At 45.2% G+C, this 13,571-nt stretch overlaps 1 long non-coding RNA gene across 1 annotated transcript in view; it reads left to right on the top strand.

Moving 5' to 3' along the window:
* The first annotated feature begins 2,602 nt into the window (after nt 1-2,602).
* Nucleotides 2,603-13,571, top strand: part of LOC138984672 (uncharacterized) — a 92,073-nt gene continuing 81,104 nt past the window's right edge. Inside the window, exons 1-3 of the long non-coding RNA XR_011461923.1 lie at nt 2,603-2,668; nt 3,081-4,299; nt 6,443-6,487. This is a non-coding gene — a long non-coding RNA (uncharacterized lncRNA). The remainder of the gene's footprint in view (nt 2,669-3,080; nt 4,300-6,442; nt 6,488-13,571) is intronic.

Below are 13,571 nucleotides of genomic sequence, written 5' to 3'. Positions count from 1 at the left end.
GTCAGCTGTTAATAGGGCAAATTTCACACGCCTCTCACACCCACTCAGTGACCGCAGTTTATGTCTCCTCAGTCTTCGTGTGCTGTTGGCACAGCTCCGATTCTCCTTTTCTGAGAGCTGCCACCAAGGTAGCACACCCCTGAAGCCCTGTCTCTATTAGCCTGACGACCTCATCTAGCATCATTGATTAAACAGCTGGGCCTATCAGTCCCTCCTCTAGGAGTCTGCAATTTGCAATGTATCGTTACTGGTGAGCTTTCTGAACTGAGGGCTTAACAACTTGGGCGCTTGGGAGAGTGAGGGCCAGGCGAGGATGGAGAGGAGTAGGAATGAGAGCAAGAGAAAGAGGGAGAAAGAGAGAAGGGACGATGCCTCAGTTCCCGACTGCTCTCCAGGTCTTGGTTCTGCCACCTGCCTCTGCCCACCACCCCCAAAAACCATCACTCTTGAATATTTTTGAGTCCTAATAAATGCCACTCACTTTTTTGGGCTTCCCTGGTAGCTCAGCTGGTGAAGAATCTGCCTGCAATGCAGAAGACCCTGGTTTGATTCCTGGGTCAGGAAGATCCCCTGGAGGAGGGCATGGCAACCCACTCCAGTATTCCAGCCTGGAGAATTTCATGGACTGAATAGCCCATGGGGTTGCAAAGCATGGGATGTGACTGAGTGACTTTCACTTCACTTCACTTTTTTGTTAATACTAGCTTGACACATGTCCTGTGTTAACTTTAAAAAGTATGTAAACAGATAATATCCAAGTTTCCCAATATTTCTTTTAATCTCTTTTTAACTTTAAATTTATTAATTTAAGATTTCTTTTTAATTAAGGGTACAGTGTACACAGTTAACAGACACATATCATATTGAGAGAAAACATTTGCAATGTCTAAACTGACAAGTTATAATTTCTAGACTATATTAAAAACTTTAAAAAATTAACAAGAAAAACCCAACACTCCAACAGAAAAACAGATAAAAGATATGAGCAGGTAGAGTATAAAAGATGGACTCCCAAATGGCTAAGAAGCATACAGAGAATACTCTAACTCATTAATAATCAAGAGTTAATAGTAAAGCAATGATGAGTTACTAATATCATTTGACACCCATTCCCAGGTGGCTCAGATGGTAAAGAGTCTGCCTGTAATGCAGGAGACCCAGATATGATTCCTGGGTCAGGAAGATCCCCTGGAGAAGGGAATGGCTACCCACTCCAGTATTCTTGCCTGGAGAATTTCATAGACAGAAAAGCCTAGTGGGCTACATATTCCATGAGGTCACAAAGAGTTGGACACCACTGAGCAACTAACACTTTCACTTTTCAGGCTGGCAAAATATAGAAAATCTGGAAAGGGGAGACGTGGGGATCATGTAGACGTGCACAGCCACCTTGGAGAGTTTTGGCATTCTTGGTTGTGTGGCATCTACTTGTAGTCTGCTCTTGGGTGTATAGCTCAAAGAATACCCACCCTGGTCTACAGGAGGCATGTAGAGATCTCATTGTCCCAGCTTGTTTGTGGAGGTGAGGAGCTGGAAGTGATTCCACCGTCCGAGGAATGCATAGGCAAAATGTGGTTTTGCATATGTGAACAGCAGAAATGGACTTGAGCCGTCTATAACAACGAGGACATTTAAGAAATTAGTGCTAATATCCAAAGTATATAAAATACTCATACAACTCCAAAGTAGAAAACCAAGCAATCTGATTAAAAAACGGACAGAAGATCTGAAAAGACATTTTTCCGAGGAAGACTTACAGAAGGCCAACAGGCACACGAAAAGATGATCAACATAACTAATCATCAGGGAAATGAAAATCAAAACAATGAGGTAGTGTTGCTATTGTGCTGAGGTGTATCATCTCACAGCTGTCAAAATGACTCACCAAAAAGACGAGAAATTACAGGTGTTGGCAAGGATTGGAGAAAAGGGAACCCTCCAACACTGTTGGTGGGAATATAAATTGGTGCAACCACTATAGAAACATGGAGCTTCCTCAAAAAATCAAACCTAGAACTGCCATATGATTCGGAAGTCCCACTTCTGGGTATTTATCTGAGGAAAACAAAAACACTAATTCGAAAAGATACACGCACTGCCATTCGTTGTAGCATTATTTACAACAGCCAAGATACAGACACAGCTAAGTGTCCATTGATGGATGAATTGATAAAGAAATTGCGATTTATACACACACACACTCACACATACAATGAAATACTATTCAGACATAGAAAAGGGTGAAATCTTGCCATTCATGACATCATGATGGGACCTTGAGGGCATTATGCTAAATAAAATAAATCAGAGAAAGACAAATACTGTATCATCTTGCATATGTGTAATCTAGAAAAAAAAATCAATAAATACAAAAAGTAAAGCTAAGCTCACAGATACAGCAAACAGAGTGATGATTGTAAGGTGGGAAATGGGGCAGGGGTAATGGATGAACTGTATTTTTTTTTGTTTGTTTAAATAAATTAAAAAAATTTTAAAAGCTAGTGCTTAGTAGAGGTTGGAAGGAAGCATAATGAGGTGGGTCACATTTCACATAGGAGAAATGCTGCAGAGCAAAGAGCAGCGTGTATTTATAGCATGGACCTAAAAACAGGATGATGGCTGCTGATGGGGAGGGAAACAGGAAAAAGAAAAGTCATAAGAAGTGTGGGTAAGTAAATAAAGCAAGAGTAGGCTCTTGTCCAGACTGATCATGATAATGTCCCAGGGACCAAGGGATATGATTAACTCCACGCTTTCCATAGAGGTCCACGTTTTGGTCATGTGGGGTGACTCGAGTAGCCCTGGCTTTACCTAAAAGCCTCAGGCAGTGGGAATGGAGAGGTGGGTGGCATAAGGACCCTCAGGCAGCATCCTCTGTGTTGTTAACATCCTGTTTTCTACCAGATGAGTGTGGGTGACTCAAATGCATGTGGAGGTTCTGTTTTGTTTCCAGCTTCTCCCATTCACTATTTCTTGCCCTTGAATTGGAAGGATTTATTACAGTTACAAGGCTTTATCTTCTCCTTTTCTCTGTTCTGTTCAGTTCTGTTTAATTTAAACCTTGCTTTCTCCTTCTCCAGATTGCTTTGGATTCAAACTTGCTGCCAAAGCATTGCCAGATCCCTCCCCCTTGCCAGTCAGGCTTGGCACAGTCGCAGCCTCCTTGTGTGGAAATGTTTTTCGTGGCAGTGTCTCTCAGCTGACTGTGGTGATGTCATAGGTGGCCTCAGCGCACAGGACAGACATGTAACAGGACCCCATGTAACAGGGGTCGTGAAGCTGCCATGAAAATCAGACTGTGTGCATTGGGCATAGGATACTGGCAGCAATTGTGTGTGGTGGTACACGCGTGGGGATTCAGCTGGTCCATAGGACTGTTTATCCTTCTCAAGTAGGTTGGGCCACTCCCTTGGCTGATTACACACCCAAAATTCTATTTTATGCAAAGCTTACATGATTCTCTCCATGATTTTATAAAAGGAACAGCCTCCTTAAATTGTGAGCTGGTTTGACCCAGTCTCACTGATGGAAGTAATAAGCAACTATATAGAAATGTGTCCTTTCTGGACTGCCCGACTGAAATGCTTAATATTTACCAAACAAACATGTTGAGATCAGTTGTCCTTTTTCTGTTGGTTTCTGTTTGCAAATCATGACTTTGATGATTGAATTTTACAGTCTTCCATGTGGTAGATTTATTTTTTGGGGCTCCAAAATCACTGCAGATGGTGATTGCAGCCATGAAATGAAAAGACTCTTACTCCTTGGAAGGAAAGTTATGACCAACCTAGACAGCATATTAAAAAGCAGAGACATTACTTTGTTAACAAAGGTCCGTCTAGTCAAGGCTATGGGTTTTCCAGTGGTCATGTATGGATGTGAGAGTTGGACTATAAAGAAAGCTGAGTGCCGAAGAATTGATGCTTTTGAACTGTGGTGTTGGAGAAGACTCTTGAGAGTCCCTTGGACTGCAAAGAGATCCAACCAGTCCATCCTAAAGGAGATCAATCCTGGGTGTTCATTGGAAGGACTGATGTTGAAGCTGAAACTCCAATCCTTTGGCCACCTGATGTGAAGAGCTGACTCATTGGAAAAGACCCTGATGCTGGGAAAGATTGAAGACGGGAGGAGAAGGGGATGACAGAGGATGAGATGGTTGGATGGCATCACTGACTCAGTGGACATGAGTTTGGGTGGACTCCAGGAGTTGGTGATGGACAGGGAGGCCTGGCGTGCTGCAGTTCATGGGGTCACGAAGAGTTGGACATGACTGAGCGACTGAACTGAAACTGGAATGTGGTAAGATAATTTTTCTGGTCTTGGCCTGTAGTCCTATTTGGATAAGATCCCGTCTCATTGAAGTTCCAAAATTCTGAGTGAACAAGTTGGAGGACCAGTAAAGGGGGCAGGACACACACACACACTCACTCACTCACTCTGTGTCTCTGTTTTCATGAGAGAGAGTCAGTGAAACAGAGAGAGACACATGCAGAAAGGAAGTCGGCATCAGGGTAGCCCGAGAAGCTTGTCCTCTGTGGTCAGGGAAATACGTAATGGTCATCATATTCCCAGAGGAGTAATGATGACTCCGATGCTCTCTGTGGTGGCTGCAGATTTGGATTCCATCTTGGCCAGTGTGATGAGGGATGTGGAAGTGTAGAAGAGATCTCCCTTCTACTTTGATCAGTGATTTCTCCATTTCTTGTAGGCACCAGCCTCCCTGGGCCTGATTGCTGAAGAAACCAAAGTTATAAATATGTGTAATGTTCTAATTCTATTTTTGTTGGGCAGGAGTGAAATTGGAAAAGGAAACTAATTTCCTTAAAAAACAAAATGCATCAATGCATCATGCTAAAACATGGATGGACCTCAGAAACATGCTGAGTGAAAGAACCAAATGCAAAAGACCACATTATTATGTGATTCTGTTTATATGAAATTGCCAATAAAGGCCATAGGTAGAGACAGAAAGTCAACTGATAGCTGCCCAAAGCCAGGAATGGGAACCAGAAGTGCCTGCAGATGGATAGAGCAGATCTTTATTGGGCTGATGGAGGTGTTCTAGTATTAAATTCTGGTCCTGGTTGCGTAACTCTGTGAATTCACAAAAAAAATTGTTGAATTTATATTTAAGACAGGTGAAGTTTATGGTGAATAAGGTATACCTCAATATGTATATTTGTTAAAAAAGAAGATAATTATGCTCAATGATGTTGTAGGTTACTGCCGTTTGGTTCTGTACAAGTTGACAGTGTAAGCCAGTTCTTATTTCCTGGTCTGGAGGAAGTGGATTCCTAGTGCCAGGAGACAGCCACTGCCTGCTGGTTTATATGGAGCTGCCCCGCATGCCATCCAGCCACCGTCTGAGGACTGGAGGGACTCGTCACTGGGCTGGTCACTCTGTGCCCAGTGGCAGCCCCGTGCCTGCCTCCCGGCCCATCATGGGCTCTGCACCTCCTCAGCCTGTGGTCTTCTCTCTGTGAAAGATGGTCTCTCTTGGACAGTGGAGTTATCACTCATCACCCCTGGGCTGGGAAGGCAGTCCAGTGCCCATCTTAGAATCCTACGGTTTTCCAGGTGTGGTTTTCTGGGTGTCCGTGTCCCACACAGGACACGGGCTCTTCGAGGATGAGAGCCTCTGATAGTCGTCCTGGTGTTCTCAGTGCTTGGTGCATCGTGAATGCGCAGTCATTCGTCACTGGTCTGAGAGGACGCTGTCTGCCCGAGAGTTGCTGCTGACCTCATGGAAGGGGATGGTGACGTTGACTCATTAAGGGCAGTAGGAGAGCGCCAAGTCATAAGTAGACTGATTTTTGTTGTGTCATTTTCTTTTTCCACAAAACTCCTGACTGAAAAACCACCGAAACTCAGTGTGGAAGCAGAGCTGATCTTCTCACTCATGCACCTGTGTGTTGGTCGGGGGATGAGGTTGACTGACTGAGGCCTTGCTTGTCGGAGCTCACCTTGAAGCTGTGGGTTGGGTCCAGGTGTTTTCCATGTCTCTTGTCCTCCTTGCACCAGTGAGCTACCTGACCCATGCTCTTCTCACGGCCGTGTGAGCAGTGTGAGCAGGAGAAGAAAGCGTGATGCCTCCTAAGGTCTATGCTCGGAGGTGTTACGATGCCACCCACACCCAGCTGGCGAAAGTTAAGTTGCTTAGCTGAGTCCCACACCAGTGCTTGAGAAATGGACTCTGCCTTTATCAGAAACTGCAGACTCAGTTGCAGTGTCTCTAATGGGGAATTGGAAATAATAATACAAGTACAGTATGCTTACTTGTAAATGCTTTCACCAATAAAGCCATGTGGATCACAGGAAGCATGTTAAAAGTGTGTGTGGGATGCTCTATATGCCCTGTGATTTCCCATCAGATGACTTGTACCAGTCATAAAAATCACTGCCTTCTCATTTCAGCTGATTTGCTGACCCATCCTTTCCACAGGCTCAAGTTGTCAAGAACGCCGGGTCAACAGGCAGTTCCGCTAAGGTGAGGCCATCACACAGCTCTCGGCAGCTTACAAAGGAGGGCTCAAGTGAACGCACATAAACTCAAAGCATCGTTTCACTTTCAGAAACCTTGCTCTCACCTGCTGAGGACACTGGAGTCAGAAAGGGACACCCTCGTAGGGAAGGAAAATTGTCCCAGTGCCCGTGGAGGGCGCAGGGATATTCCAGCTGACAGAGTAATGGTGAGCTTTCTGAAGGGCTTCCATTTCCTGAGGACACCAGCAGAGCACGACCATTTAAGTGCAGTGTTCTGACCAGTGTGTTTGCAGGCAGTGCCTATTACTTTGTCTTTCATTAGGTCTCTTTCCAGGCAGGAAAAAAGCCTGTGGAGAGAGTTACCCACCAGTCAACCACAGAAGCAACTTTGAAAGCCTGAGATGCATTGCGAGGTTGCAGCAGTATCTAATCACTCCTAGTAAGCACATCACAGAGGCCCTGCTGGAGACAGATGCCCTCCATCCTGACCTCGTTTCCTTTCTTTCCATACCAGTTAGGGAAATTCAGTGTTAGGTGTCTGTTTTTTTTTTTTTTGTTCACCTGGACAACACTTTTTTACAGATTTGTTTGTTCAAAAGTGTGATAGGTGCTGTCAAAGGAGGAGACAGAGGCTTGTAGTAGAAAATATCAGTTGGAGACCTGCTGGTGTGGTGACCAGGAAGAGGAGGCACCCAAGCTTAGGTGCCCGGGAGAACACGAACCAGCTGGTGAAGGGTGAGGGGAGACCACCCAGTGAGAGAGCAGGATGAACAGGGTCCTGAGGCTGAAGAGAAGCCCTGGGTGGGAGCTGGTGAACCTGGGGAGAAGGGCCTTGGGGTGAGCTTGGAGACAGGCTGGGGCCTCGGGCTGTGATTGGAAATGTGAATTTTTAAAAACTTTTATTAAAGTTTGAGGTACATGGAGAAAAGTACATAAACCACAGTACAATTTTTATAAATTTTGTCACACAAAACATAGCTGTGTAACCAACATTCAAATCAGAAAACGGAACACAGCCCGCAGCCAGAGCACTCCTGGTCCCCTTTCCAGTCACCACGGACTCCCTCCTGCCCAAGAAGCACTTACCAGACTTCTGATCACCCTCGTCAGTTTTGCCTGCTTTTGAATGTGGCGCAAACAAGTCATGCAGTAAGCACGCTTTTGCTGTCTCTTGTTCAGTATGACCTTGAAATTCAACCATGTATTTCCTGTGATTTAAATCACTTTCGTTGCTGTTGAATAATCCATTACATGACTAAACCAAGATTTATTTATTCATCTGCCATCAGTGAGCCTTTGGTTAATTTCCATTTGGGGCTTATTTATGAGTAGTGCTGCTGACAGTGGTCTTGTAGCTGTCTTCAGGTGTATGTATGTATGCAGAGACCTGGCAAGCCCTATGTATGTATACATACAGAGGAGTCTGGGGGGTTGCAAACAGTTGGACATGACTGAAGCAATTTAGCATGTTCACATGCATACGTCGATTTTGGGGGTGTGTGTGTATGTGTGTAGCTGAGGGTAGGATTGATGGAGCATAGGGTGTGCATATGCTCAGCTTTAGTAGAAACTGCCAGATAGTTTTCCTGCCATTTTGTACCAAGTCACGCTGTCCGCAGAAGTGGGTGAGCATTCCAGGTGCTCCATACCCGCCCTAACACTGGATGTTATTCCATACGCCTTGTTCACTTCAGCCATCCTGACGGATGCAGTGGTCTTGCATTGAGACTCGATGAGTGAGCTGAGCCCTTTTCATATGTATGTTGACCATGTGGATGTTCTCTTTTGTCAAATATTTGGCTCATGTTTCTACAGAGTAGTTTCTAATTTTCTTATTTGTCTGAGTTCTTTTATTTTTAAATACGAGTCCTTTGTCAGGTATGCGTTTGTAAATACCATCTGTTGCTCAGTGGGTTGCCTTTTCAATTAATTCTGTTTGATGATTGAAAGTTGTTAATTTCAACATAGTTCAATTTATCTTATTTCCCTTCATTGTGCGTGCTAAGTCACTTCAGTCATGTACGAATCTTTGCAACCCTATGGACTGTAGCCCACCAGGCTCCTCTGTCCATGGGATTCTCCAGGCAAGAATACTGGAGTGGGTTGCTGTGCCCTCCTCCAGGGGATCTTCCCAACCCAGGAATCGAACCGGGGTCTCCTGCATTGCAGGCGGATTCTTTACTACTAGCGGTTTTTGTGTCCTATTTAAGACATCTTTACAGATTCTAAGATAAGTGTTTGGAATTTTATCTGTGCAGTAAAGATCCATCGATAGGCATGAGCAGGTAACTGACAAGACCTGATTTATGTCTGTAGAAATAAATGGATGTTGCTGCCTAGAACTTAGAATTTAAGGGAAAGGTGTGGAGGAAGTGAGTGAGTATAGGGTCAGCTGCCTTAACCCTGGATGATAGATGACGATGAACTGACAGAATTCCCAGGTGGACTGGTCGAGCCATATGGAGGAAAAGCGAGGTACCGAGAGTGACCCACAGATGGAGGGTTAGAACTGAGTTGTTAGTGAGGCCATTCATTGAGATGGGGAAACTGAAGGGACTGTGGGTGGCAGAGAAGGGATGGCTTCTTTGAAAAAAGTGAAATACATATTATATATGTTATGTTTGAGACGTTCTGAGGCATGCAAGTGGAAATGTCTGGAGGCATTTAGATATGCTAATTTGGATCTCACACTTGGGGGAGGAGTGTGTGTGTGTGTGTATGTGTGTGTTGGAGGAGGGGGAGTCTGAACTCAAAGACCCTTAGAACGTTTTCTTATCTCTCCAGAGGAAAACTGATCACTCCCTCCCTTACATACCTCCTTGTTCTGTATAGATTTCTCTCATGGTATCTGTAATTTTTTGAAAACAAATCTATCCCACTCAATTAGTCTGGGAGCTCATTGAGGGCATGAAAAAGTGCTTGTGCTTTGCATGAATCATTCATTTTTGTTAACCAGATGAATGGGTTTTCTTAAAGAGGTAAAACACAACTGAAAAAAAAAAAAAAAAAAAAAAGACTTTTTAAAATCAAAACCTACTAATCAACCAGAATTCACAAAATGTTCTGCAAATCCCAGTAATAAGTCAATAGGATAAAGAAAGACCTCAGTACTTGAGTAAATAGAACAAAGTTGGCTTCCAGGATATTCAGATTGCCTCCCAACTGTGAGTAATGAAATGATTTTGAGCTGGTGCCTCAGTGCAGAGTGGAGGCTGCTGGCACACCCGATGGCCGGCTTATTGAAATAGACTGCTGGGCCGAGTCAGGGCAGCAAGAAGAGGCAAATTTCCATGACCCAGTGGAGCTCAACCAAAAGCTGAAAAAACTGGGGCAGAGAAGGGAACTGACACCTTTTCCTGCTTCCTGTGTTGTCAGCATCCCCCAAAGGTGATTTTTTTCTGGAGGCAAAAGGAAGAGTTAATGCATGAAATAAAGCCACGCTTGTGCTCCTGGATGGCAGGCAGGTCCAAACCCTCCTGCCTGATAGCCTTGCTGAGGCTGGTGCCAGTGCTTCTCATGGGAGTAGGATGCTCTGGGGTCCAGAGGAGGAGGGCACATTTCCACAGATGACCTTACCCACCCAGAGTTGTAAAATTCTGTACCCCTTTGTCCGAATGTACTGAAATCAAATTCAGCTGCTCACCGCTGGAAAGACCTACACTCAGGAGATGAGTGTTGGTGGAAAAGGAAAAGTTGCTTCATTTAGGAGACCAGCAACCTGGGAAGATGGTAGATACGTCCTCAGACCGTCTCCAAGGTACTGGTTAGGAGACAAAGGTTATTTTGGTTGTTTGTTTGGCTGCGCTGGGTCTTCATTGTGGTATGGAGGCTTAGCTGCCCCGAGGGATACGGGATCTTTGTTCCCTGACCAGGGATGGAATGCGCATCCCCCACATTAGAAGGCGGATTCTTAACCACTGGACCATCAGGGGAATCCCCAGGAGACGGAGGTTTTAAAGGCAATATGAGGGAGGGGCTGCAGTGTGCGTGATCAGCTTGTGCACAGATCTCCCATTGGTTGGCATCAAAGGAAAGTTTTGAGCATCACCAATCTTTGGTTTTAAACAATCTGGTGTCTGAGTGCTTGTGGTCAGCAGTTTTCATCTGGTGGGGGTCTTCCTCCTGTAAAAACAGCTTAGGAGTGTGACCTTTATCCATATATTCAGGGAATTGAGAGTTTGGTGACGTTTAGGTGGCTGGTTTATAGTCTAAATTGTTGCCTGCCTCCTGTCCCATGTCCTGGAGGTTTTGGTCTGGAATTAAACAAGCAAGATTAGTTCTCTCCTAGTCAATTAGTCATTGTCTAAAACAGCTCTCAGACATGCTTGAGTCACTGGGAATGGGAAATATGTGTTTCCAGTCTTGTGCTGCTCCAAGTGGGGCAGCTTTTGCTCTGGCTGCACAGACAAGTGGTGTTCAGTAGATAAGAGATACGGACTGTGTATGTGTAAAATGGGTGAAAATAGACAAGGGGGATTAATTTTAATAATGTTTTATTTAACCTAGCATATTACAGTTGAGGTCATTTCAGCATGCAGTATAAAAAACTAATGAGCAACAAATACATGTCTCCAAAATTGAATGTATATCTTAATTCTGAGCAGCCACATTTCAAGAGTTCAGTAGTGACATGGTGAGTGGTCACCATATTGGATGGTATAGGCCTAGACTTAAAAAGTCATGCAGCTCCTGGTGACACGGTGCTTCCTAGAGCTCTGGCTTTGGTCTGACTGCCATAGACCTGTCTGAGGTCAAGAACATCTTCTTCCACTTGCCTTTTCTTTCTGAAATCCCCCAATTTGACTTTGTCTCTTCCTAAAGCTACTGTTACTCACTATGTAACATTGGTTTCTGTTCCTCCTGAAACCAGCTGTTGGTGGGACCCAGACCTTCTGCCCTGTCTCACTCCATTTCCTGATTTGAGACCACAAGGGTCTTCCATATTGGGCTTTCCTATTAATATCATGCAAAAACAGGGAGATAAAATAACAAATGTAAGGTAATACAGCGTTGAGAACCAGCTTCAAAATACTTTAATCTTCTTCTGTGCAGTGCCTGCCTCTTCAGTGAGACAGAAACTGGAAGTTTCCACTGCTTCTTTGTCCTTTGTGGAGGGCCTTCTGCATTTTTTTCCAAGGATGGGGCTCACCATGCCTCCCACTTCTGCAGCACCCACCATTAGTGAAGGTCAAAAGATGGCTTCTTGCTAATGGCCCATCTTCCTGGATGTCAGCCCAAAGGCCAAGATTGACAAGCAGTCTCTGAAGGACTCAGCTGCCCGACATCCTCCCTGAATCTCTGTCTCAAGCAGGAACTGTCAGACACCTCTGAATCTTTCCTCCTACAGGACAGACTTAACGTGAATGATTGCTTGGCTTAGAAAGGGGCACAGGTTACGATGAAAAGTAGGGTGGGGTTAATGGACTTGGATTGGGGTGGCAAAAGAAATTGGCTCCATTAGCTTGTTAGAATTTAAAGGACTTTTACAGAGGAAATAAAAAGTGGAACCAATTTATTTCCATGCCAACAAAGATAAAAGCCCCAACTGAAGGCAAACTCCGTCCCTCGGTGCTCTGCACATGGCTGACAGCACCAGCCTCTAGCCTCAAGTCCACACTGAAGGGACAGCTCCAGGTCCCAGACACTCTCCTTTCTCTTCCCCTGTCTGCCGTGAGGTGTTTGACAGTCCCAGCCGGGGGGAATTCTCTCTCTGTGACCTCCTCAGAAGGGTTTCCCCTTTGGGAGATAATCTCGGTGAACCATCTCGGTGCCTGGGATCTAGGAAAAGTTCAGGGAGCAAAATGGCAGCCAGGGTCCCACACTGAGGCAAAGGGTGTGCCTGGAACCAGTTCCTGGCTGTGAAGAGAAGTCTGGTGAGGAAACCTTCATACAAAACAAGAATAAACTCTAGATTCTGTTTCCAAAGACCCTTTATGGCCCAGGTTATTGATCATTAGGTGTCTTGGCTGCAAAGACTGGATAAGAATAAGTGCTTTCTAGGCAACCTTTCTACACCTGTGTTAGGTGTGAAGCTGTGCATGCATGTGGGGATATTCGACATTTTGCTGTATAATCAAGGGCTGGCGTGTGGCACAGCTACTCCTAAGTGGTTCTAATGTAGGTCTGAGCACTCAGATCAATGAAGGGAAAAGTGGTATGAATACCTAATCATTATGGAAAATGTTATCCTAATATGGGCGATGAAGATGTATTAAGCCCGTTGCCGTAGAAATGTGCACGTCAGACTCATGGTAGGTTCTTCACAGAGTTGAAGGCTAAAACTTCTTATTTCTCTAAAGGAAGATGAAAAGCTCAGAACTCACTGGATGATAAGTCCAGTCCAGGATCCAGACGCAGGTTTTCTCTGCCAGGGCAGTGAAACAATGACGGCGACAGCAGACACTCATTGCCTGTGCCCGCTTATGAGAGAAGCCTTTTCCAGGAAGACTGTGGCTGTCATCCAGAGGCGCACTTCCTCGGTCACCTGACCCCAGTGGTGCTCAAGTGTCTGCTGTGTGGTGCCCATCGTGTTCATCGCATTCTCTGTGTGATTACATTTGGGCAGGGACATGTGACCCCACTGTGGGCCAGTGACATGTGTGGAGAAGGCTTGTGGGCCTTCTGAAAAGTATTTTCTTCTCTATTAAATTGAGAAGAATGTCTTTTGGACAAACTTGAGGTTGAAAGTCTATATGTATACAGTCTCCTCAAGAAGACCATTCTGAGAAAGATATTTAAGTTCAAGAAGTTTATTTGGGAGTGATCTCAGGCAGCGTCCGCAGGGAAGTGAGGAATGACAGGGGGAGGAAGGCGGTCAGCATGCTACGCCTTAATGAGCAGGCTTCACTCCTGATCACTGAGCCTCAGTCCTGCTGGGACCTTGGGGATGAAGTGTAGGCCGTATCTCAGAGTTGTCCCGCCTTGGAGGTGAGTAAGCCCTACTTCTGTCCATCAACCTCCTGAGGCATTGTGGAGCACTGTCCCCAGGTGTCACCTCCCTCCACATGGGGAGGAGACAGCCCCAGGGACAGAGAGAGGCTGCTGCCAGAGGCCCCCTTAGATCTGGGGGTGCGGAAGGGCAGGCTCTG

Source organism: Bos mutus, chromosome 22, assembly GCF_027580195.1.
Source record: "Bos mutus isolate GX-2022 chromosome 22, NWIPB_WYAK_1.1, whole genome shotgun sequence".
NCBI lineage: Eukaryota > Metazoa > Chordata > Mammalia > Artiodactyla > Bovidae > Bos > Bos mutus.
Note: the sequence above shows the minus strand (reverse complement) of the source record. Positions and strands in the feature narration are given on the sequence as shown.